The sequence below is a fragment of the Trichechus manatus genome, unplaced genomic scaffold (genome assembly GCF_000243295.1).
Source record: "Trichechus manatus latirostris isolate Lorelei unplaced genomic scaffold, TriManLat1.0 scaffold00053, whole genome shotgun sequence".
Lineage (NCBI taxonomy): Eukaryota > Metazoa > Chordata > Mammalia > Sirenia > Trichechidae > Trichechus > Trichechus manatus.
This window is the reverse complement of record NW_004443989.1, coordinates 1175846-1202927: the sequence shown is the minus strand read 5'-3', so window position 1 is coordinate 1202927 and position 27082 is coordinate 1175846. Positions and strand designations below refer to the sequence as shown.

Genomic DNA, 27082 nt, shown 5'->3' with positions numbered 1-27082 from the left:
CAGGACTGGGCAAAGTTTCATTCTGTTATACATAAGATTGCCATGAGTCGGAGCCAACTCAGTGGCAACTAACAATAACAACAGGAGGCTGAAGCTCAAGCAAATTAATCACATTCAAATGGTGACTATTTGGTAAAGCTGGGATCAAACTCATGCCTGTCAGATTCAAATAACCAGAAGGGATAGATAATTAATGTCAATACTGGTACCAGGGCCAAGACTCGGGTGAGGCAAGCAAGGGACTGAGGGTGGAAAATTTATGGAGACGCTCTCAAGGTTCTATGTGAACCTGAGAGCAATTGCCTTCTTACATCTCACACCCTAGGTGCCTCACCTTCTTCACCATAGTCCAGCCCTGACTATAACCACTGACTGGTGGTGGAGGAGGGAACCATTGCCTGGTGGTGGAGGAGGGAACCATTGCCTGGTGGTGGAGGAGAGAATGAGACACTTACTTTGGGGCTCTCCTAGCAGCTATATAGGGGCTTTACATAAAGGACCACTCATCTTTGCAAATGCCTTGTGAGGGGGTATAATGACTATAATTACACATAAGGAGATAGAGACAATGCTGTGTACCAGAATTCCTCTTATGGACAGGGCTGTATGTTTGGAAAGACATTATTTAATAAAATGAAAAGGGATAGAGTCTGAGATGGACTCCTCCCTGCCAAGGGTCTAGGTGTTACTCTGGCAAATTACTCCACCAGATAGAGGGGAAAGACTTTGAAGGTCTTGGGAGGCAGGGTTGAGGGGAGATGGAAATAAGGGGAAGTGGGGAAGAGGCTGCGAGAATGCATCTTGATGTTACCTCTAGTCCCACCCTCATATGCCCCTAAGTCTTGAGAAAATTTTGCTAAGGCTCAGAATGCTTGGTGTGTGTGTATGTGTGTGCCAGTGAAGGTGCTGAACTGGATGCCGGGGTGGGCCAGGTGAAATAGAGAACCTGCCCAGTCATGAGGCAGACCATCAGGAATTAGCAAATCTCGAAAGAAGAGTTTCAGACTTTCACAGGCCACGGGATTTCCTGGGGTTTGAGTCAATGCAACTCTTCAGGGGCAAAGAGGTTCCAGCTGACATCTATATTATGTTCAAATGGGGAAAGAGAGGTTCAGAGAGGTTCAGCCAACTGCTCAATGTCCCACAACTGGTAAAAGACCATTGAAGGTCCACCTCTGATGTGTTGCGTTTCAGAGTTGCATAAGCTGAACCTTTTTCTGTGCTGGGGAAGGAAAAGGTGGGAAGGTGGTCCCCAAACCATGAGGGAGACATCAGGGCTATGGAGAACCGGCCACTTGACAAGTGAATCCCATTACATGCCTACGCAGTGGGCCGCCAAGCTCATAATAGCTATCCTGGGAGTTTTCCTAGAAGCCATTTTGTCAATGTTATTAGATTGCTTTCAAAAGCTGTGTGTACCAGCCTGAGTGAAGATACTTTCAAAAGCTGCATATACCAGCTTGGGTGAACACAATCACCTTCAGGTAGAAACTCTGAACAAGAATGGACTTTGGGAGATGTTCTTGCCCAGCCCCCTCATGTTACGGGGAGAAACTGAGCCCAGAGGAGGAAGCCATGTGACCAGGCAGGAGGCTGGCCTTTGAGAAATGCTGAAGGGATTCTATGGAAACCCTGAAGAGAGCAGAGAAAACCTGAGAAGTGAAGAAATTGGCTTGATTTTGTTAAAAATCAAACCTCCCAGAGACAAGGATTTTAAGCCCTGACTGCCTCTAGGTTGCTCCCTGCAATGGAGGCTGTTGGTGCTCCACCGGTCCCATTCCCCAGTGCCCATCATTGCTGGCCTATACACTCACAGCTGCTCCCTTCTCCACACAATTGGGGTGATTCAGGCTCATGGCCTGTTACTGGGGGGAACAGCTGTGAGTTGGGGGAACTTTCCAAAGCCCATTATTGTGGCAAGAAAATGCAGTCATTCTCAAGATTTAGTGCATGTAAAAAGAGATAGAATGCAGACTGGTGGTTGTCAGTGGCTGGAGGGAGTACAGGGTAGGAAATGACTGCTTAATGAATACAGGGTTTCCCTCTTTTTTTCCTTAATTTTGTTTTTTAAACATTTTGTTGTGTTTTAGGTGAAAGTTTACCCAGCAAATTAGATTCCCATTCAACAATTCATACACAAATTGTTTCGTGACATTGGTTGCTATCCCAATATGTGTCAGTATGCTCCCCATTTCCACCCTGCCTTCCACGTTTCCATTCCTTCACTTTCCCTGTTCCTCCTTGCCTCCTCGTTTTTGCTTTTGGGCAAATGTTGCCCGTTTGGTCTCGTATAGTTGATTGTTCTAAACAGCACATTCCTCACGGGTGTTATAGTTTATTTTATAGGCCAATCTATTATTTGGCTGGAATGTGACCTCTGGGAGTGGCTTCAGTTCCCGGGTAAAAGGATGTCTTATGGCTGTAGTCTCCGAGGTTCCTCCAGTTTCTGTCAGTCCAGTCACTCTGGTCTTTTCTTATGAATTTGAGTCTCGTTCTACATTTTTCTCCCATTCTAACTGGGACCTATGGGGTTTCCTTTTGGGGTGATGAAAATGTTTTGGAACTAGATAGAGACGGTGGTTGTACGACATTGCAAATACATTAATTGCCACCAAGTTGTTCACTTTAAAATGGTTAATTTCATATTATGAGAATTTCACCTGAATTAAAAAAAAAAAAAATGAACCAAGATTCTGAATTACTAGGTCTGGGGTGAGGCCCCAGAATCTGCATTCTAAAGTTCCCCAGGAATTCTGACTCAAGCATTCCACAGACTACACTTTGAGAGACTCTGGTATGGTGGAAATAGCCTGGGTTGGGGAGCTGGACAAAGATGGCTTTAAGTCCTGGCTCTGCCACTTACTAGCCATGTGGCTGTGAGGGAGGGGCTTTGTTTCTCTGTGCTTCAGCTTCTTCATCCTTCAAATGGGAAGTGTTTTGGGGCAAGAAATTCCATGAGAGTGTCTATAAAGTGCCTAACACAATGGCTGGCACAGAGTAGGAGCTTTATGTGTTTTAATACCTTCCCTGCCTTTGTCTCTATTGGAAAGGATGCTTTCCTGCTTCTCCCTCCGTAAGTCCCACCCTGGCAGTCACATGCCCGATCATCTCTCTCTTCATCACACTCCTGCTGTGACAAGTTGCCAGCAGCTGCCTGTCTTTTCATCGTAAAGAATTAATCTCCTTTCATTTTGAGGCCAAGGCAGGAAGAGAACATTCCCTCGCAATCATTAATAAGCAACACATTTCAAACAATAGTTTCGGTTCCCTTTGTCTGTTCAATTCAAATGTGTCTAACTGCGCTGCCTTGGTGGAACTGGCCATGGTAATTACTATAATTCTGTGACTCTCAGTAGCTCAGCTTGAACACAGTCCCTTTTAATTCCAAAATGTGATAAGAGATACATGCATTTTACACACGCATGCACACACACATAACACAGAGTGATTTTTTCATTTACCAAATACAGTGTTCCACAGGCTTGAACTTTCCAGATAGTAAAAAAAAAAAACAAATCTGTTGCCATCAAGTCAATTCCAACTCTTGAAGACCTCATGAGTGTCAGAGTAGAATTGTGCTCCATAGGGTTTTCAGTGGCTGATTTTTCGAAAGCAGATCACCAGATCTTCCTTTCGAGTTGCTTGTGGGTGGACGTGAACCATCAACCTTCAATTAGCAGCCAAGCACTTAACCATTTGTGCTACCCAGGGACTCCATCCAGATAGTAATAACGTGTCTCAATAGGTGCTAATCTGAAAAACTCTTTCTAAAATGTACAGAATTCTCTGTATTATTTATTCAAGTAGGATTGAGGTGACTTAGGGAAAAAAAAGTGCCTGCAGTCTCAAATAAAGCAATCAAATTAGGACAAAGGGAAAATATTAATAGAGAAATTAAATTAGCAAGGTATATGTTATAATTTCTTTCTCTGTCACAGTCCTCTTTTCCATTTCCCATATAGACTCTAGCTCATGCTACGTGAGGGCAACCCCTTGAAGAAATGATACCTGAAAAGGTAGCTCAAAGGCACTGAATAACACCTGCATATGCCCACATCCCATCCACCCTACCTAGCCCTGTTAAGCATGGATGGGGAGTGTTCTTGGGTTTCACATATCTCTACTTCTAATTCCTTAGAAATAGGCTGACTGCCTGGCAGCGCTGTTGCTGAACACTTCACCTTTCAGCTCCAGCCTCTACTTCTGTTAACTGGAGAATGTTTGTTTCAACTAATCAGCCCAGCATCCTTTCCAATCAAAACAGCATCCGTGTTCTAGGTACAGCACCCAACACTGAGGGCCCAATCTGGTTTGCAAATAAAGAAGTAAAAGCAGCTTTCTGTTTTCCCCTGGACACTCAGGTTGCAGGCAAATCATCCCCAAACAGTGCATACATATACATGCACACGCACACATACACCTACCTAGAAACTCTGGCGGCGGGGGATTAGCCTTTCATTGGTGGCTGGCTGGTTTCCATGTTTCCCCTTCGCCATTGGCATAGACTCTGCTATAAAAGGGGAGACGGATGCCTTAACGTTGTTTATCCAGTCAAGGTTCTCTTGAATGAACAAGAAGCTAGATAGGAAAGAATGATGGATAACACCTGCTTCCCAAGTAATTTCATTTCAACGAATGTTCCTGCTAAGCTTATGCATGAGAGCTTATTCCACTGAACAAACATTTGCTGGGAGCTATTCTGGGCCAGGTATTGTGATATACACTCCGAACTCTAAGATTTACAAGGGAAGGGTTCTGCCTGCAAAGCGCACAGAGTTGAATGGAGCAAAATTAAGAATTATGATCAGTGCGGTAAGAAGTAGGGTAGAGGAAGCACAGGTGTGCTGGGAGTTCAGTGGAGGGGATGGTTGATTCTTGTTGGGGAGCAAACAGAAGGGCTCTCTGGAGAAAGTGATGTTTGGTTTGAGCCTGAAAGAATTTCTAGTAGAACGAGATTTTCTTTCTCCTTTTGTGCCCTTCTTTCCTGCCCCTCCTCATCCGTGTGGGTGGGGGTTTGCCCCTGGGTAAGAGAATAGACACAGAGACCTCATTAGAATAGCAACTCATTGAAGTTGTATTCTGCAGGAGTGTCAATGTCAGCAAGAGAGAGATGTGCTTGTCTTCTGCATGTCCCTTTGGAAGAATGTGAAAGGCAATATGCTTCTTTTTACTACACAGAGAAGAGTCTACCTCAGTTTCACCAGGATGGAGATTCGAGTAGACCCAGGTGTGCTACTCCAGAATGAAGCCAGGACTGTGGAGAAAGTCAGGGCAGAGGGATAACCCAGGGGAATGTGAGGAAGACAGAAGAGACGGAACCTCTGGCAGCTCATGCTGAGTAGACTATTTATGAACTGAAAGGTTAAGAAACCTTGTTCACCATCCTGTGGGATGTCCTGCTCATGACCAGCTTGGGTGGGCTGAGGCATTTCCTTCCTGTTTCAAGCCTATATTTGCAGGATGGAGTTGGATTTTAAGAAGCAATTGGAAGAGGAGGTTCCCCATCCTCCCTACAGCAGAGGTCAACCAAGTGCATCATAGGTAGCACCTACACTCCCAGCATGCACTTGGACCTGGCATCCTAGTGTTGGCCATAGGGATACAAGAAGAGTAAGGGTCAAGGGAGGAACATGAGGCAGGGAGACAAGTGTCCAGTGAAGTCATCTAGCTGAGAGAAGATGGCAGGTGGAATTAAGGCAGTGGCTGTGGGAATGAAGAGGAAGGATTAGATTCAAGAGAAGTTTAGGGGGGAAGAATGGACAAAATATATGTATGAATATGTGTCTGTGGAGAGGGAGAGGTTTCTGTCTTGGCCGACTATGTGGATGGTTTGTTGTTGCTAGCTGCCATCAAGTTAGCCCCTGGGTTAAGGCAACTCCATGAGCAATGGAGTAAAACGCTGCCCAGTCCCGTGCCATCCCCATGATCTGTTGTGGACTGGACCATTGTGATCCATAGGGCTTTCTTTGGCTGATTTTTGGAAGTAGATCACAGGCCTTTCTTCCTAGTCCGTCTTAGTCTGGGAGCTCCACTGAAAACTGTTCGGCATCACAGCAACATACAAGCCTGCACTGACAGATGGGTGGTGGCGGCGCATGAAGTGCACTGGACAGTAATCGAACCTGGGTCTCCTGCATGAAAGGCAAGAATTCTACCACTGAACCACCACTGCCTCATGTGTGGATGGTAGTATGATTAATTGGGATGTAATAAGAAAAGCATTTCCAAATGTCTGAATCAATACTTAGCTTTTCCTGGCCTATAAGCTATCACAGAATAAACAGCTTGCTGGGCCAGCTGGTGTGGGTCAGTGAAAGAACCTTCTCGTTTCCTGAGCCAATTAGCAAGCTCCTTAATGCCTTTGCTTTGCACCCCCATAGCTCCCCATTCACACTCTTACTCATGAAATTCTTCAAAATGTGTCTTTTTGAAAAGAAAAGGTTCAGGCTTACATCTCTGCTATTTTCCTGCCTAGCTGGGAGTCACATAATTGCTTCCTAGGATGATGAGATGGGGCAGCCAAGATGTAGAGGGTCTTGTATATCCAGAACTTCAGTGTCTGGTTCCAACTGGTTTCCATTCCTGGGTCTCCCCCAAGTTTGAAGACCAGGGGAGTCTGGGATTCAGAATCCTTTCGACCCATGTGTCTCCCACTCAAAGGATGTGGAACAAATCATCTGACCTCCTCATTACTCCTTACCATACTTCAGTAATAACCTTTCCTATATTCTGAATTAAAAAAAAACCCATTGCCTTCTAGTCCATTCCGACGTATAGCCCTGGTGGCACAGTGGTTAAGAGCTCTCCTGCTAACTAGAAGGTTGGCAGTTCGAATCCACCAGCCACTCCCTGGAAACCCTATGGGGAAAGTCTACCCTGACCTATAAGATCACTGCTTCACCTCATACTAACTGTATGACCTTGGACAAGTTACATATATTTTTGAGCCTTAGTTTTCTTATCTGTAGTCTTGTAAGATGCTTATTAATAGAAGCTAGAAACAAATCAAAACATAAAGAAAATGTGGTTGGTTCTCTGAGTTGAGATGAGAAGTGTCTTTATAAATGCAATAATTTGAAGTTGAACAGGGATCATCGGGACTAAATTAGGATAATTTTAATAATTTCTGTTAAATATGCAGTGGGACCTGAGTCCCTTTAGCAATTTTTATTAGCCAGTATTAAAGGGAATATCTTTAAAGGTAATACTTCAATAAAAGACAACATCATTGAAATTATAAAGTACAGATATACCTTTCTACATAACACTAGTTGCCATTGAATTGATTCCTTCTACATAATAAGCTCCTCTTAAAGCTCAAGAGGAGTCCCTGGGTGGTGCAAAGGGTTAACATACTTGGCTGCTGACTGAAAGGCTGGAAGTTCAAATCCAGCCAGAGGTGCCTTGGAAGAAAGGCCTGGTGATCTACTTCTGAAAAATCAGCCATTGAAAACTCTGTGAAGCACAGTTCTACTCTGACACACGTGGGGTTGCCATGAGTTAGAATCAACTCCACTGCAACTGGTAAAGCTCAAGATGACTTAATTCTCCAGTTCTCCCTTCTTCATCTTTTTCTTCTCTTCCAAATTTCTCCCCTTCTGGTCCCATCTCCTGTTTTTCATCTTACTACTCATTAGGAAGATGAGCCTAAATTTCCTCTAATAACTTCTATTTTTTTTTTCCTCTCATCATCCTTCCAAATTGGTCCTCAATTAATTCAGGGAGGCTTCCAAGGCTACTGAGAATTGAGGCTACATTTCAGAAGCTCCATTAGGCCAAGGAGACAAATGATTCAACAATATCCCTTATCTAAATCCTTTAAGTGCTGGTAGATGAGTAATAAACTTTGGTCCACTGAAGTAATACACAGAGATTTTTTATCAAAGCAGTATCTGTTAGAACTCCTGCCCAGCGAGGCTATTACTGTGAAAATGACTAATGTCATCATAAGTGCAATCACCACTAATCAGAGGGCACTCTTCACACAGGATACCAACACCAAAGCAGGAAAATGACAGAGGTCACTTTGAAGACGTGTCTGCCTTGAAAAAAAGAGCAAAGTTCAATATGGCACAAGAAGGATCCCTTTAGGAGCAGGGTAAAAAAAAATAAAAAACAAAAAACAACTGCCATAGATTCTTTTGAAAACCTCATTCTTTCCTTGTGAACATTTCCACATTTGATAAAAATAACAAGATACCAATTTATACAACACTCTCATATGTATTTTTTAATCCTCAGAACAACCCTATGGGGAAAGTAGTCATACCACATTTTACAGAAGAGGGGGAGACAAGAGCCCTCTGAGCATCATAGTCACACAGCAATTAAGTGGTACAGGTGGGACTTGACCTCTGATCTTCTGAACTCAATCTCCTTGTGCTTTCTTCTGTACCATGTCGGGTAGACTGCCATAGGTAGAGTTCTTGGGGAGGCAACATTTCTAAGGATACTTTCTTGCTCAAGAACATACAGTGAATCTCTATTGCCAACTACCAAAAAACCAAACCTGTTGCCGTGGAGTTGATTCTGAGTCATGGCGACTCCTCCATTTGTGTCACAGTAGATCTGTGCTCCATAGGGTTTTCAGTAGCTGATTTCTCAGAAGCAGATTGCCAGTCCTTTCTTCTGAGGAGCCTCTGACTAGATTTCAACCTTCCACCTTTCGGTTAGCAGTTTAGCAGCTGAACATATTAACCATTTGTACACCCCCTCCCCTAAGACTCCATGGGATCATCTCTATCTTTGTTCCTTCCTTATTGTAAGCAAGGAGCTTGTAAGCAATTAGCATTTGGATTCCCCTATTTTCTCTTCTACATGGATACTGGGCTAACCAAAGGTGCTATATGTCTGAGTCTGAGGTTATGTTTCTCATTGTCAATTAATAAATGGGCAATATGTTTTGGGCACTATTCTTATTGGGTGGTAGAGGCTGGTTTAGACACTGGCTAGTTACTGCAAACCAATTCTAGGACCCTGTCTTGTAGGATAATAGTAAGCATTATCAGACTTGTTCAGATCTCAGCTCTGCCACATATTAGCAATGTGACCCTGGGAAAGTTAGTTAATCTCTCTGAGCCTCTGCTTTATTATCTATAAAATGGGGAGTATAACTGCACACATCTTACAGAGTTATTTTAAGGATTTGATGTGAAAAGGCAATTAGAACACTTAGCACAGTGCCTAGCAAATAGTACATGCTCAAGAAATTTAAGACACTACTGCTGATGATAATGATGTTACAATAACAACTTTGAAAAATGGTAGCTCAACTAGTGTCTTAGTTATCTAGTGTGGCTATAACAGAAATACTACAAGCAGATGGCTTTAACAAACAAAAATTGATTTTCTCACAGTTCAGGAGGCTAAGTCCGAATTGAGAGTGCTGGCTCTGTGGGATTGCTTTCTCTCTCTGTTGGCTCTGGAGGAAGGTCCTTGTCTCCAGCTTCTGCTTCCTGGTTCCTTAGAGATCTCCATGTGTCTTGGCATCTCTCTTCCCTATCTCTGCTTGTCTCGCTTGCTTGTTTGATCTCTTTTATATCTCAAAAGAGATTGACTCAGGATAGGCCCCACACTAATTCTGTCTCATTAATATAGACAACTCATTCCCAAATGGGATTATAACCATAGGCATAGAGGCTAGGATTAACAACACATATTTTTGGGGGACACAATTCAATCCGTAACAACTAATGTTAACAAGGTTTCTTTAACGAAAGACATCTCAGAGCTTTTAAGATGCCACAACGCCTAGCGTATTCCTAAGAACTGACATTGCATGCTGAATCTCCAAAACCACTGGAATTCGTGTTTGTGAAACCCACCCTGAGAGGTCCATTTCAACATTATCTGGAAATCTCTGAAAGTTCCCTCTGAGAGGAAAAAGAGAAGCTTTCATCTCCCGTTTTCCCTTTCCTTCTCCTTGAAGAGGAAATGCTATCCATGCATACACATCAGATACCGGAGGCCCTAGTCAGAGCCCTAGAGACTTGACTGGGGCTTTAAGGGGTCCCCTTCTTCCTTGGGAGTCCCTGGGTGGTGCCAATGGTTGACACGTTCAGCTGCTAACTGAATGGTTGGAGGATCGAATCCACCCAGAGGCACCTCGGAAGAAAGACCTAGTGATTTACTTCTGAAAAATCAGCCATTGAAAATTCCAGTTCTACTCTGATGCACATGGGGTCGCCATGAGTCAGGGTTGACTCCATGGCAACTGGTTTGATCTTTTTTCCTTATGGGAAGAATTCATATATTTGCATTTATTGGCCATCCTTGCTTTCTAAAAAGAAAGCAGAAAAGGAATCTCCCAAGACTGCCCTATCCTAGCTATCTGAAGTCTGACATATTTTTGACAGGTGGTTTCAAATTGTACTCTTACAAGGAGCTGCTATCAGGAGGAGACAAAGAGAGAGTGAGCTGGCAGGACTGGGTGGATGGACAGAGCCAGTATTCAGACCTGGAAAGAGTCAGAGTCCCAGTGGTGTTGGTTCAAATCCCAGCTCTGCCACCGAGTGGATGTGTGATCTTGCACAAGGGACTGAGCCTCCCTCAGCTGCCATCTCCTACCTGCCATGGTCAGACTGGTTGTGAGAGGACTGCATGAGGAAACACAGGTAAAGTGCCCTGCACTTAGCAGCTCAAGAAGTCTCCACAAACCTTACTATAGAGAAGCAAGAAAAGAAGTGCAGGGGACAAGGTTTGGAAGAAGTATTCAGTTTATTGAGAGAAAACTCTCATCACCTAATTGAAAAAAAAAAAAAAACCTCTTTAGAAATAAGTTATTGTTTTATCTTTTATGTCTTACTGGGTGACCTGGAACAAGTTCCTTTACTCCTCAGCACCTCATTTTTCTTTTCTTTGTGGACTACGGATAAAAACCTGAACCAAACCTGTTGCTGTAGAGTTAATTCTGACTCATAGCAATCCCATAGGACAGAGCAGAACTGCCCCACAGGGTTTCCAAGGCTGTAAATCTTTATGGCAGCAGACAGACAGCAGACTGCCACATCTTTCTCCTGTGGAGTGTCTGGTGGATTCAAACTGCCAATCTTTCAGTTAACAGTCAAGCACTTAACTACCGCACCACTAGTGTTCCTACAGAATAGGAATACATGATATTATCTACTTCCTATGGTTAGTGTGGAGCCCCGGTGGTGTAGTGGTTAAAGGCCTGGCTGCTAACCAAAAGGTCAGCAGTTCAAATCCACCAGCTTCTCCTTGGAAACCCTATGGGGCAGTTCTACTCTCTCCTATAGGGTCACTATGAGTCAAAACCAACTTGATGGAAATGGGTATTATAATGGGTGGTTAGTGTGCCAATAATAACCTTCCTGTGGTTATTTCTGTGGTTATTGTACCAATTGCTAGAAAAGGACATCATATTTGATACAGTAGAGGGTTAGCAAAAATGGAGGAAACTCTCCATGAGATAGATTGACACAAGGAGATGCAACAACGGGCTCAAACATACCTAATCGTCAAGAGGATGGTGCAGGAGTGGGCAATGTTTTGTTCTGTTTTACGTAAGGTCACCTTGAGTTGGAGGTGACTTGACAGCAATCAACAACAACATGGGTATTGTGAGGATTAAATAAAATACGGTGCACACAAAGTGCTTAGAGCAGTGCCCAGTACACAATAAATGCCCAGTGGGTGCTGCTTATTATTGCCATCATCTCTGTTATTATCATCATCTTTTGCCCACATTCCCTGTCCCTCCCTTTTCTTCCTCTCTGAATTCTGCTTGCCTTTTCTGGTTTTAAGCCACTGTAAGATCACCACTGTCAGACGATGACCACCTACTCTTCTGAGGGTTCAGAAAGTGTTCTTGGCTTTTTCTGACTCTAATAGCTCCTTTTATCTGGGCCTTTCACTTGGCAATGAATCATGGAGAGCCTTATGATGGCTCTTCCATTGTTGTATGGAGCTGTTATTCCAATCTTTCATTGCTACTTTATGCTTTTATTACCACTCTCTCTAAATAGGCACTAAAATCACTGATGGGCTTTTCCTTTTGAGAGACCTAAACTGCCCAGCTCGGGCAAACATGGAACTTGGCCCACACTCAGTCCTCCCAAGGGAGAGAGGAAGAGGAGAACTAACATTGATGACGTTTCAGACATTGAACTAGTAAATTAAGTGCTGGGAATACAAAGCTGAACATGATATCTGCCCCTGCCTTTAGGAACCTTATAGTCTCATAGGGAATATGGACAATAAAAAAGCAATTATATCTCAGTGTTGGAAGTACAGAGATTGGGGAGCAGGTAGGAGGACTTGAGCTAGGGGAAGAAGGTGCCCAAGAAATGACAGCTAAACAGAGACCTAAAGAATTATGCAGAAATGGACTTAAAGTAGGCCTGAAGCCTGGGGCTGCTGACGGAAGTTCTGTCTGGATATTGACCTTTTATCCATGCATTCTCATAGTAAACATTCCAGAATATTCTGATGTTGTTTCCCCCACTTATATTGCACCAGGTGGTCAAGCAGGCACATAGCCATTTTTTCCACATGGGAGACTAGCCAAGTGAGCTCTATGCCTTATGGAATCTACCCTCCAAGTGATGGTATAATCAGCCAGCTAAATGGAACTTGGGACCAGAGAAAAATGTACCAGTGGGGCTAACCCTGAGGTCGCGTGTATCTTTTCCTAACTCTGCATTCAGTGATGTCATTATCTGAATTCCCAAAATCTCTAGGATTCCTGTTTGTGAAACACAACCTGAGAAGCCCATTTAAGCATTATCTGGAAATGTCTTAAATTTCCCTTTGGGACAAGCTTTCATCTCCCAAGATTTCCCTTGAAGAAGAAATGCTGTAATTGATGGGTTTACACATCAAATCTCTCTCCCTCCAGACTGTGGACTCTAAGACCGTGGGGATTTGTCTTCCTCTCCTTACAGTATCCCTTAGCACAGAGTATGTGTCAAAAACATCTTGATGAGCGGATGAAGAAAGCACTTTAACAATATGTCTGGCACATCTGGGAAGAATCACTCATTCAACACTCATTGTTGGGTGAAAGGTGGTGAAGTGAATTCCTGATGTGTACTCAGACCATCCAAAAATCACAGAGTGATGGTGAGAGGAAACTCAAACAACAACGGGCAAGGAAAAGCAAAAGAAACATAAGCCCAGGGCCCCTAGATCCAATAAGATACTTGGAATGCCAATGAGAGAAGCAGGAGCCACCATTGTGAACGACTATTTCTTTAAAGGCGTGTTTCTCAACGCTTCAGGCCTGTGGTCAGTTTATAAAACCTTAGAGGAAGCACAAACATAGATGATGAAAGTTACAGAGAGTGAGTCATATCTGCAAAGCATTGAGGGAAGACACTGTAACAAAACAAAACTAAATTGCATCTAATGATATAAACAGAGAATAGAGACACAGAGAAGGCTGGCAACCTAGAAAACAACAAAGAAAGTCAACCTTTGAATTACAGGGGTAACAGAGGCACTGAGAAATGGCAGCCCAGTAGAAACCAGAAGCAGGAAAATAATAATATAAAGCGGATCTGAGCCAAAAAATGATCTCAGCAGGGGTAGCAGGACTATTCCATATCTGCAATCAGAACATTCCTGTAGGCAAGATCTGAAAAAACCTCCTTGTCAAATTTTTAAACTAAAGAAAAAATAAGTTTAGAATCTTGGTAAAAAGAAAAGGATGGTCAAGAGTAACTTCAGATGTTTTCTTGCTTTTTCTTTCTTGATTTGGCCTAAAATTATTTTCTTCTTTAAAGATACTGAAGCCATCCCCATACATTTACTGTTCCCTTTCTTTTTGTAGGCATAAAAAAAAAATTTCAAGATTTGAAGCAGCTAAAACATTCAGTTGTCTTTACAAGTTGCCAACAAGAGGCATACAAATAAAGCCCAATACATTGAGAAGTAGGGCCAGTTTATAAGGTTCATAACCACATAAAGCAGAGAGGAATTCTTCTAATTTGTTGGCAGTATTTCTTATGAATCCATCTCCTTACTGAGCTTGCCACACTATGTTTTCGTCTTTACATTTCTACTTTATCCCAGTTGGTGTTCTTCTTAAAGGTGACTTGCTTCTCTGTCTTTCCAAGGCCTAGCTTTGGTGCTCAATAAATGTAAGTTAATTTATGAATAAATGAAAAACTATTAAGTGCAACCATATGAAACCGAAAACAGTATTTTCTTAAATAAAAAGTGGGTCAAATGAATTGCTGGGCAGAGGGCTGTGGGGACCATGGTCTTGGGGAACATCTAGCTCAATTGGCATAACATAGTTTATAAAGAAAATGTTCTACAATCTACCTTAGTGAGTAGTGTCTGGAATCTTAAAAGCCTGTGAGCAGTCATCTAAGATACTCCACTGGTGTCATCCCTTTGGGAAAAAGGGAGAATGAAGAAAACAAGATACAAGGTAAAGATTAGTCCAAAGGCTTAATGGGCCACAACTACCACGGCCTCCACCAGACTGAGTCCAGTACAGCTAGATGGTGCCCAGCTACCACCACTGACTGCTCTGACCAGGATCACAACAGAGGGTCCTAGCCAGAGATAGAGAAAAATGTAGGACAAAATTCTAACTCACAAAAAAAGGCCAGACTTACTGGCCTGACAGAGACTGGAGAAACCCCAAGAGTATGGCCCCTGGACACCCTTTTAGCTTAGTAATGAAGTCACTCCCGAGGTTCACCCTTCAGTCAAAGATTAGACAAGCCCATAAGACAAAACGAGAGTAATGGGGCACAACAGCCCAGGGACAAGGCAGGAGGGGACAGGAAAGCTCGTAATAGGGAACCCAAGGTTGAGAAGGGAAAGTGTTGACATGTCATAGAGTTGTTAACCAATGTCATAAAACAATATGTGTACTAACTGTTTAATGAGAAACTACTTGTTCTGTAAACCTTCATCTAAAGTACAATAAAAAAAAAAGTGGGTCAAAGAAGGAATCCATATGCAGCCAAACAATATTAAAGGCATACTTAGGGGTGGTGCAAGTGATTTGTGATCAGCTGCTAACTTATGTGTTGACAATTCAAACCTACCCAGCTGTTTCATGGAAGAGTCTTGGCAAACTGCTTCCATAAAGATTATAGCCAAGAAAACCCTATGAAACAGTTCTGCTCTGTAACACATGGGTCACCACGAGTTGGTTCCGACTCATAGTGACCCTATGTACAACAGAACGAAACACTGCCCGGTCCTGCGCCATCCTCACAATCGTTATGCTTGAGCCCATTGTTGCAGCCACTGTGTCAATCCATCTTACTGAGGGTCTTCCTCTTTTTCGCTGACCCTCTACTCTACCAAGCATGATGTCCTTCTCTAGGGACTGATCCCTCCTGATAACATGTCTACAGTATGTGAGACGTAGGCTCGCCATCTTTGCTTCTAAGGAGCATTCTGGTTGTACTTCTTCAAGACAGATTTGTTCATTCTTTTGGCAGTCCATAGTATGTTCAGTATTCTTTGCCAACACCACAATTCAAAGGCGTCGATTCTTCTTTGGTCTTCCTTATTCATCATCCAGCTTTCGCGTGCAAAACATAGTTATTGTTATATGTGAATATTCTTAAAAATTCAGTGGTATTGCAAGATTGTTTTTAAAAATAGAGCATATCCAAGCTGATCCTCAGAGGTTCAGAACTACAGAGACTAGATATGGTGGTTATCCCCAGTTCCTCTGGGAGATATCTGGGCCTGTATCTTTTCCATTTTTGTACACCCTGGTCCAGTCCAGTGCTTGACTTAGAATTGGCCTTCCCTAAATAGTCGAGTTATTATTATTTTTATTAACTATTGAAAGTGTTCCATATATTAATTTTTACTTCCACAGAAGATCATGCTCAGGAAGACTGTATTACATATGGTAATGTCTTATTCAAAGTATATTTACAAAATTATTTTATGAAGCAAATGCCTTTTTGATTCTGAAAGTCCAAATGGAAATGAGTAACAAAAAGTAAGTCAAAGGTTGATCTTACATGGCAGGAGTGGCTATCCTGTTTTCTCTGCGCTTGCTATATGATGTATCTGTTATAATTCATCAAAATCTACAGGTGAGGAAACTCGAGTTCAGTGGGGGCGAGTTTCTTGCACAACTCTCTTTTATTAATAGGCAGATCTGAGATCCAGGAGAAGTCTATTAGGAACAAAGATACATCGTTCTTAAGGAAATTGTTAAGAAAGGGGATGCCACATTGAAAGCATTATCTAGCTTGTGAGCAGCCATCTAAGATACTCCACTGGTCTCACCCTGTTGGGAGCAAGGAAGAATGAAGAAAACCAAAGACACAAGGGAAAGATTAGTCCAAAGGGCTAATGGACCACAACTACCACAGCCTCTACCAGATTGAGTCCAGTACAACTAACTAGATGGGGCCCAGCTACCACCACTGACTGCTCTGACAGGGATCACAATAGTGGGTCCTGGACACAGCTGGAGAAAAATATAGAACAAAATTCTAACTCACAAAAGAAGACCAGACTTACTGGTCTGACAGAGACTGGAGAAACCCCGAGGGTATGGCCCCTGGACACCTCTTAACTCAGTAATGAAGTCACTCCTGAGGTTCATCCTTCAGCCAAAGATTAGACAGGCACATAAAACAAAATGAGACTAAATGGGCACACCAGCCCAGAGGCAAGGACGAAAAGGCAGGAGGGGACAGGAAAGCTGGTAATAGGAAACCCAAGGTCGAGAAGAGAGAGTGTTGACATGTCGTGGGGTCGGTAACCAATGTCACAAAACAATATGTGTACTAATTGTTTAATAAGCAGCTAGTTTGTTCTGTAAACCTTCATCTAAAGTAGAATAATTAAAAAAAGAGAGAGAGTAAAAAAAAAAACAAAGCATTATCTACTCCAAGAGTACAAGACCTAAACTTTTTATTCCTGTGCTGTATTTATTTTTCATTTCTTCTTTGCCAAGACTTCCAGTAGGGGCCATTCTTATCTTGTGTAGCTTTTTAAGGGTTTTGTACTTTTCCAGGCTTCCCTGGGTGGCACAAACGGTTAAGTCATTGGCTACTAACTGAAAGGTTAGTGGTTCAAACCCATCCAGAGGTGCCTCTAAAGGAAGGCCTGGTGATCTGCTTCTGAAAGGTCACAGCCTTGGAAACCCTATGCAGTTCTACTTTGCACACGCAGGGTTGCCATGAGTCAGAATCAACTCAAAAGTAGCTGGTTTGGTTTGGATTTTGGCACTTTTCCATTAAATATAATATTGTTTGGCATCTTAGTTTTAAATTCCATTTTAAAGCATTTATCAGGTTAAGCAAATAACTTTCTATGCCTCAATTATTAGTGAGTGAATAAAAAAAGATATTAAATCTCATCAAATACTTTGGCATCTATTGAGATAATTATAGAAAGTTTCTAAGGTAATTGGATGAATTACATTAATAACCTGATTTACTATGTCCCCTGACATACTCAGAAATGAATATTAGTATGAATTTCTTATTTCAATCACTGCCCCCTGCTTGTTTTAACGGAATAGAACACAAGAAAAAAGAAAGTGAACAAAATGAACTCATTGGCCACTGATAGCTACAGTTGTGTATGCTTTTTTGTTTTTAATAGAATAAGTTTAGTAAATTATACATACACACAAGAAATGCGGATTTTTTAATACAGAACTTTGAAAGACCTCAAATAGTTGGTGTTTATATTATCTGAAAGTACTATCAACAAAATAGCCAATAATTAGAGGAAAACTATAATTAAGAAAATTAGACTGAAAATATGTGGCTGATAGCTGTTTCACAAATGCCTGTTAAGACAGCCACTTTCTCAGCAAGGACAACAACGCCAGAGAGAACTACATTTCAAGGTTGTCCTTCCTGCCAGCCTGCTTAGGTTGGGCCTGACATTGGTCAAGTTATTGTACAGTCAAATGCAGGGATGACCAATGTGGTTCAATTTACATAGCCTCCTAGTTAAATTAGAACCTAATTTCCTGTGTAAACTTTCACCAAAAATGCAATAAAATACTATTTAAAAAATAGAGAAGTACACTGGACTTGCTCACAATAGGAGAATAAGTCAGAAGGTTCTGGCACATAACGTTTATTTGATATAACTCAGGTAACAATACTTTCAAATTATTCTATGACCATGAAGCAACATGGAGGAAGAAGATCAGATAATGCCTCAAACACCGAATAAAATGTAAGCTATAGGACTCGCGTCTGCCATTTACCGTCTTGTTTCTGTGTCTCCAACATCACAACATCCAGCCCCACCTCTGACCCTTTGGCTATCACATTGTTATGTACTTCCCCATTCCAGTTCCTATCTCACCCTTTAAATTTTGACACACACAAGCTTGCCAGAGTCAGCATCGACTCAACAGCAGCTGATGGTTTAAGTCACATACCACGATTCACCCATTTAATGTGTACAATTCAATGCTTTTTAGTATATTCACAAATACATGTACCCATCATCACAATTTTAGAACATTTTCGTCACCTCAAAAAGAAACCCTATACCTGTTAGCTATCACCCCCACCTCCCTACCAAAAACCCCCAGCCATAAGCAACCATTAATATACTTTCTATAGATTTCCCTATTCTTCACTTTCCTATTAATACAATCATATAATATGTGGTCTTTTGTGGCTTCTTTCACGTGTTATGATGTTTTCAAGGTTACCTGTGTTGTAGCTGGCATCAGTAGTTCATTCCTTTCACCCTTTAAACGAGATGATTGCAGAACTAGGAACTTGGGAAAAAATCTAGTTCCGTACCCTTGCTGTATTGACAATTCTTGTCCAAAGCACACACTTCCTGACCCCCTGTCCTTTCTTCAACTAGCATTATAACATACTCCTAATGGGCTTACATAAGCTCATGAGCCAACCTGGGGCACTTAAAATTACACCTGTGGGAGAAAAAGATTCATAATAATAAAGCCGGGAATGGAATACATTATGACAGTGGTTTTGTTTAGAGTTGCACAATTACGAGTGATCTTTCTTCTATTTTCTAAATGTTACATAATATCTATATAACTTTTCAATTGCAAGAAAAAATTTAAGCTGGGGAAATATAGCACAACATATACTCACAAACATGCATATACACACAAACTCACAAATGCAACCCCCCCACCCAATATATATATGCAGAACTAAGAAACTTGGTTTGGACTCCTGTTTCTACTACCTTACACAAATTACCTTGCCTAGTCCCTCTTAGGAGCCCCAGTGGCACAGTGGTTAAGGGCTACAGTTGCTAACCAAAAGGTCAGCAGTTTGCATCAACCAGCAGCTCCTTGGAAACCCACAGGGCAGCTCTACTCTGTCCTGTAGGGTCACTCTGAGTCGGAATTGACTTGAGGACAACTAGTGTGTATAAGTCCCTCTTTAAAAAAAGAAAATTTGTATAATGGGTATAACAGCACCTGTCTTGCCTCTCTCTGTGGGTTTACTGAGAGGCTTGATCCTTATAAAGGCAAGTAAAATGCTGTGCAAATAAAAGGCATAGGGTGGGGCACAACCTCCTTGAATTGTCACCGGTACACTTCTCTGCACATCCTTGCATACAGTACCTTGGATGGTAACAGGGCTCAATTGCCAACAAATAAGAATGCAGTAAAACTGGAACCCAATTAGTTCATAATTTTCAGCCTTTTTGAGGTAAGGCAGAGATGTGAGTAGTGAGGCTCAAGTACTGGCCTCGGAGTCAAGGGAATTTGTTTATAACTAGAGTTGTATGCCCTGGAGGAGGTATCAGCTCTCCTTACCTTAGTCTTCTCATCTGGAGCATGGGCATAACCACACCACAGTGTCAAGGTGAGGATCCCATGCCTGTCAGCTCCTGAGGACGGGAACAAGGCTTAGTCGCCATATCCCTATCCTCGCCCAATGGGTGTTTGTTGAGCAAACTGACTGAATGCTAATGCTTGAGGATGTGCTAGAGAAAATGATACATGTTTTGAAAGAGAAGTGGAAAGAAAACAAACTAAGGTTGTATTAAGCACGTACTTTATGTCATTTAAATATATCATACGGTTCACATACTACACACTGCTTGCAAATAGATGAATAGGCTGAATTCTTTACAACAGAGTTTAAAACTGGCAGGACGAGCAAGACTATCAGCTCAATTTACAGGTGCAGAAAACCAAGGCTTGAGATGCAAAGTCACCTGTCTGTAATCACAGAAGTAAGGAACTGATGATCCAGGGTCTTGAAAACAAGTCTTTTTCACCAAACCAGGATGCCTCCAACCAGGGATATGGGAAGACCTGGGTGAATGGCTCAGGACAATGTCATGCCCATTCATGGAGGGGTTCAGCGGGTAGATACTTGCACAGCTTCGGGAGAGAGCCAGCCTCAGAGTCCAGACCTAACTCTACTACTTCTTGGCTGGGTGACTTTGCCCTCTCCCCAAGCCTCAGTTTCCACATCTATTAAATGGGATAAATATTAGTTCCTTCCTTATAGGACTGCTGTGAGTCTAGATGAGCTGATGCATGTAACATGCTCAGCACAGCACCTGGCATGCAGTGACCATTAAACTTTAGCTCTGTCCAGGGCCCCACAGGCAGCTGCTCACTTAGAGTTTATTAAATAACTAACTGGAACATGGCACTTCCCTGGCAGCACCTCCCAAAATGAGCCAACAATTTAATAATCCGAGACTAGACGGTTGAAAGATCGAGGAATCCAAACACCAGCATGTGTTTATCATTTGTGCTGTTAAGGGCTTCTGTTCCGTGAAGCAGCCCCCACAAATGCCTTTGGCAATGAATAAAGCATGAGCGCTAGTAAGCCTGTTCTCATCACAGGGGTGGCAAAGACAGAGGAAACCAGGCTTAACTGCAAGATGCAAGGAAGACAGGGACCCATCTGTCTTTTCTTCTGAGATGATAAACAAACAAACAGAAAAAAATAACAGTTGCCATCAAGTGGATTCCAACTCACGGCAACTCCATGTGTGTGTCAGAGTGGAACTGTGCTCCGTAGGGTTTTTAATGGCTGATTTTTCAGAAGTAGATTGCCAGGCCTTTCTTCTAAGGAACCTCTGGGTGGACTCAAACCTCCAACCTTTCAGTTAGCAGCTGAGCATTTTAGCTATTTGCACCACCCAGGGACGCCAAGAGGCTAACTGTGTGCCGCGGCATGGCCTGAGAATTTCCCATGCATTGCATCTGGAAATTTCACAACCCCACAGAGTAGGCACTATTATTGTCATCCCCATTTCACAGATGAAGAAAGTGAAGCCTAGAAAAGAGGTGAAGTAACTTTCCCAAGGACTCCCAACTGTAACTGGAGGAAGGACTTGAGCCTACCCTGAAGACTACCCTTTTAACTCTTATGCTGCATTTTGTCCCTTCAACCTTTTACAGTTCACAACACATTTTCCTGTTTTGATCTTCTTTGACTCTCACAACTGTCCTGGGAATGCGGATCAGTTATTCTCATTTATAAGGTGAGGAAAATGGGGCCCAGTAAAATGAATTGCTAGAGGGCAAACTGCCAGGAAGTGGTAGGTTAAGAAGCCCAATCTCAGCTCCTGTCCGGAGGTGAGATGAGAAGGCAGAGAGGCTCAGGAGCTGGTTGAATGGACACGAGAAATCCGGGGTGGAAAGGAGGAGTGTGCTGTCACAGTATAGGGAGACCAATTAGGGTCACATAACAACATATGTATAAATTTTTGTATGAGAAACTAACATGAATTGTAAACTTTCACTTAAAGTACAACAACAACAAAAAAAGCCCAATCTGTTGGTCTCCAGTTCAAGTGCTCACCCCACCTGAGGAGAGCTGCGCCTGCACATTATAATATACCTCGTATATGCAGAGTGATGTGCAGCTTATGAGGGGTTCAACAAATACGAACTCAATCGACTGAACAATAATCACAAATCATAATCATGGGGAATGTGCTAGTATCCCCATTTTCACCAAAGGAAACTGAGGCTCAGAGAGGAGGATGGATTCCACTGGGTGGAAGTGGAGGCAATGACCACAGCATGTTTGTTGTTGTAGTTGCCGTCAAGTTGGCTCCCACTCATGGCAACCCCACACACAACTGAGCAAAATGCTTCCCAGTCCTGCATCATCCTCACAATCACCAGCATGTTTGAGTCCATTGCTGCAGCCATCGTATAATGCCTTCCAACCCAGGCGGCTCATCTTCCAGCACTATATCAGACAATATTCTGTTGCAATCTGTAGGGTTTTCATCGGCTGATTTTCGGAAGCAGATTGCCAGGCCTTTCTTCCTAGTACATCTTAGTCTGGAAGCTTGGCTGAAACGTGTCTACCATAGATGACCCTGCTCGTATTTAAAATACCGGTGGCATAGTTTCCAGCATCCTAGCAACATGCAAGCCACCACAGTATGACAAACTGACAGATGGGGTGGTGGACAGCATGTTTATCGGTCGGGATATGGCCCTTATTTATGCACTCTTGTATTTAAATGCAGGCTCTAATATTCAAATTAATCTTAGTCTGCAAATTATCCCCCTTATCTAGTCTAGTGACTAGATAAGAATCTGTGATTAACACATCAGTACAGAGTTCATAAAGTACTTGAAAACACTTCTGATGCTTCCTTGCAAATAAGACATATAATGTGAATGCTCCATTAACTTGGAAGCAAACAGACATTTCTAGTTTTTAGAAGTAGCAGAATCCTTGTCTGGATCTTTTAAAAACACAGCCAAGAGAAGCCTGCATTGACTCTGCCCCTGGCTCAGAAGGAAATCCAGTTTAGGATGTATTTTCAGCCAAATGACAGGCATGAAGGTAAGAGCAGTCATTTTCTTTGTAACAGAAATGCATTCAGAGCTGAGCTCCCAGACTTCTAACAAGGAGCAATGAGATGGGAATAAACCTAATCTTGCAACACACCCGGCCCTGGTGTAGCTGAAATTATCTGGTGAGACCCTCGGTGGCAGGTGCTGCACTGAGCTGATGGAAGCGCATGCCCTAAGACCCCGGAAATCTTTTGCACTGTGTGTCCTGTGTTCTCCTTGGCTCCTTGCCTAAGTGTACCTGTCCTCAAAGGTCTCAACTTGGTGGGGATGCATTTGCAATGCACTGTAATAATAATAGTTAAAGTTGAGCACTTACTACCTGCCAAGCATAAGGTTAAGTCGCTTTTGTACTGGTTATTGGCTGGGAGCTACAGAAAGTAGTGGTATTATTTCCATTTTACAAAAGCAGTTGATGATTCAATGTCCATTGTCAACGAGGGAGCCAAACCCATGGGACCCGAAAGCCAGAGTTGCTAACTCAGGGCTCAATGGTGAGAAGGGGGATGTCGAGGGTATCTTTGTAGAGAAGTCAATACCATCCTGACTTCCAAGATGACCAGGAATTTTGCAGGGGACAAGGATGAGAGAAGGGCAAAATAGATGGAGATAACACACAGGCAGAGAGGCAGCAGAGATTCAGGATTTTGAAAAAAGGCAAGCTGTCCAGGCGTCTCATCACCTCGTGCTGCTGTAACACAAATACCACAGGTGGGCAGCTTTAAAGAACAGAAATTTATTTTGTCACAGTTCTTGGCCATGTGGATTCCTTCCTTGTAGGTAGTCCCAGGTGTTCCTTAGTTTCTTGGTAATACTCACGTGTGGTCTGTCTTCCCCCATGTGTGCACATCTTTGTGTCTAATCTGCTCTTTTATATATCAGAAATGGTTAGATTTAGAACTCACCCTACTTGGATATGATCTAATTTAATATAACAAGGAAAACTTATGTCCAAACAGGGTTGCGTCCACAAGTGTAAAATACAAATTGCTGTCGAGGGGATTTCAACTCATGACAACCCCACGTGTGTCAGAGTAGAACAGTGCTCCATAAGGTTTTCAATGGCTGATTTTTCAGAATTAGATTACCAGGCCTTTCTTCTGAGGTGCCTCTGGATGGACTGGAACTGCCAACTTTTCAGTTAGCAGCTGAGCATGTTAACCGTTTGCACCAATCAGGGACTCCTCTACAGGTAAAAGGGTTAGGATTCCAACACATATTTTAGGGGAATACAATTCAATCCATAACACCAGGAAGGCTGGAGTGATAGCTATAGTAGGACAAGTGGTGGGAGTTTCTCTCTGTGCTGTCTTCTTTCCCCTCCTCTCAATATCTGCTCCCCAGCCTCCCCATCGGTCATTGCTCAGCTTCTCCAGCTTCCAGGACTTTGCCCAGGCTATGGCTCATGCCTAGATCACACCCCCACCCAACTCTCTTCCTTCAGGTTTCACTTCCCACTATATAATTGACTGGCTGTTCATTTCCACCATGCTGGCTGCTCCTTGAGTGCAGACCCAGGTCTTCTCACTTGCAGATGTGTTTTCAAAGCCCAGCCTCGTGCTTGGCATGCAGTAGGCAGGCACTCTGCAAGTATTTGTTGAATGGATGATATATTAGCTTCCAATTGCTGCTGTAACAAATTATCACCAATCTAGTGGTTTAAAACACACAGATTCATTCTCTTACAGTTCTGCAAGTCAGAAGTCTGACACAGGTCTCACTGGGCTAAAACCAAGATGTTGACAGGACTGCACTCCATCTGTAGGCTATAGGGGAGAACCGTTTCCTTGCCTTTTCCAGCTTCTACAAGGCTTCATTCCTTGGCTTGTGGCCCTGTATCACATCGTCTTTCTCCCTCTGCTTCTATCCTCGCATCACCTTCTCTGACTCAAGATACCTGTTTTCCTCTAGTAAAGATCCTTGGGATTACATTGGGCCCACCTGGATAACCCAGGATAATCTCCCCATCTCAAGATCCTTTATTTTATCACATCAGCAAAGTCCCTTTTGCCATGTCAAGTATCATCACAGGTTCAGGAATTGAGACGTGGACATCTTTAGGGCCATTATTCAGCTCACCACGGAAGAATATCCCGAGCCAGAGTGCCTCAATTTGTTTGGTCGGCTTGATAGCTTAGAGCAGGGTGGGAGCAGGTGCATGGCAGGACTTGGGGACATGATGCTGCTGCTATGTTTGAGCTGCAGAAAACCCATGTGACTGGGGCATGCTGGGAGAACACGTGTGGAAATTGGGACTGTGTGTGTGTGCAATTATGTTCAACTGAAAAATCTAGGATTCCACTGAGAGAAAGGGGGACATAGCATGAAAGAAAAAATGAAGGTTAGGGATATAAAGCAAACATAGCAGTGGCTTCCGGGGCCTCAGTTTCCTCATCTGAAAAATGGTAATGAACTAGGCTGAATGATTTTTCAAGGGCGTGAAGCTAAGATGTTAGTGAGGACTGGAGACCAGGGATCCATACTTCCCACGCAGTACCCTTCTCCCTAGTCTTCTTCTCCGAACCTTAAGCAGTCTCTCTCTCTCAGTATAACAAGTTTATTGAGATATGATTAACATATCATACAATTCCCTTGTTTAAAGCATACCATTCAATGGTTTTTAGTATATTCGCCAAGTTATGCAGCCATCACCACCATCAATTTTAGAACATTTTCACCACTCCAAAAAGAAACCCCATACCAATTAGCAGTTACCCCCAGCCCCTTCCCTCCAGCCCTAGCAACCACTTTCTAACAGTCTTGCTCTTGACCCCACTCCTCCTGGCCATTTTCCAGGCATGTGTCTGTGCACTGCCAAACGGGAGGCTTATGCTGGCTGTCAGCCTGTCCTACCCACACATTCCCCTCCTGACCCTCTGCATCCAGACTTTTATTCTACTGAAACTGATTTCTGAAAGGTTACCAATGACCTCAGACCAGATCCAAAAGCTCTTCCTCTATGCGCTTCCTGACCTGTCAGCAGTGGCAGACGCTAATGACCTGTGAGATGGCCATGGAGGTCCCTTCACCACTGCCTATATGTGGGTACCTCGTCCTCTGCCTGCTGTGTTCTAGACTCAGTCCTCTTCTCTCTGTAGTGGTGAGGTTAAGTTGCATAGACTCTGGAGACAGACTGTCTGGGTCTCAACGCCAGCTTTGCCATGTACTGGCTGTGTGTCCATGGGCAACTGGCTTCACCTCTGTATGCCTCCATTTCCTTATTTGTGTCATGGCCATAGTAAGAGTACCCACCACTCAGGGTTATGGTGGGGATTAAATGAGTTAATGTACAGTGCTTGGAACTGTTAAGTATTTGATAACATACATATTTCACTCATTCATTTGTTCACTGTCATTTTTTTTTCAACAACTTGTATGCATTAGCATTCCCTGGGGTTCAAATTTCCATCAAATTTACTTATAAGCAGGGACTTTGGGCAAGTATAACCTCTCTAAAGCCTCTGTAAGCAGGGTAGTGGTAGTTGTGGTTATCTAGCCCTCTTCTCTCACCTGCATTGTGGTTGTGGACTTCGAATTGCCTGTGGACCTCTCCACCTGCATACTTTGCCATCACCATAAATGGAAATCACAGCTCAGGCATCACTTTTTCTGAGTCACCTCCTTTTCACTGCTAACTCAAATGGTGTTTCTGGCATGCCCATTTCTGGCCTCCCAGATTAAAAGACCCTTGGTCATCTCTGACTCTTAACTTCTTCTTTGTCCTTTGTTTCTGATACCCACCCCTTGCAATGACTCAGACTCTCTCCTTTCTCCCATTCCACTGCCCCCACTCTAGTAGAGGGTTTACCTACCCATACCTCAAACACTACAATGGCCTGCTGGCTAGACTAGCTGTCTCCAGTATATCCTCCAAACTATTGTGCACACAGTACAACACACACATTCTGATTTTGGGTGGTACCTTGAAAATACTCCCTCTACCCTCAACCGTGCCTCAGAAGGAGATTCTTTAAATCTTTAAAGAAGGTCCATACCAGCCAATTGCCATTGGCCATAATTTAGCTGGACTTTTCCATGGTTCATCCTTGAGTCTTTGCTACCTACCTTCATTTTCTACATGACTTGGGTTTAAGCATTTCAAATACTTGGCTTTACTCCGTCTTAATTTTCTGGTCTGATGTTGGAGTTGAAGCTTGTGGCTTCTTTAAAATTCGCAATCACACTCCCACATAGCCTCTCCTCTTGGGTCGTTCCACCTTCCTTGTGGCTGGTGTTCAACATTAATCTTCATTTTATCAAGTCATTCTCTTGCTCTGGGACAGATAAGAGGCCCTAAAAAGCTCAGCAGCACATTTTTTCCTTCAATTA

At 42.9% G+C, this 27082-nt stretch overlaps 1 protein-coding gene and 1 non-coding gene across 2 annotated transcripts in view; both read right to left on the bottom strand.

Annotated features, from left to right (window-relative positions):
- The window catches only part of VAT1L (vesicle amine transport 1 like), a 190338-nt gene that overhangs the window by 50791 nt on the left and 112465 nt on the right, over positions 1-27082 (bottom strand). The gene's annotated exons all lie outside the window — the stretch shown is intronic.
- TRNAE-UUC (transfer RNA glutamic acid (anticodon UUC)) lies at positions 6102-6172 on the bottom strand. Its single transcript has one exon. It is a non-coding gene; the product is annotated as a tRNA-Glu (tRNA).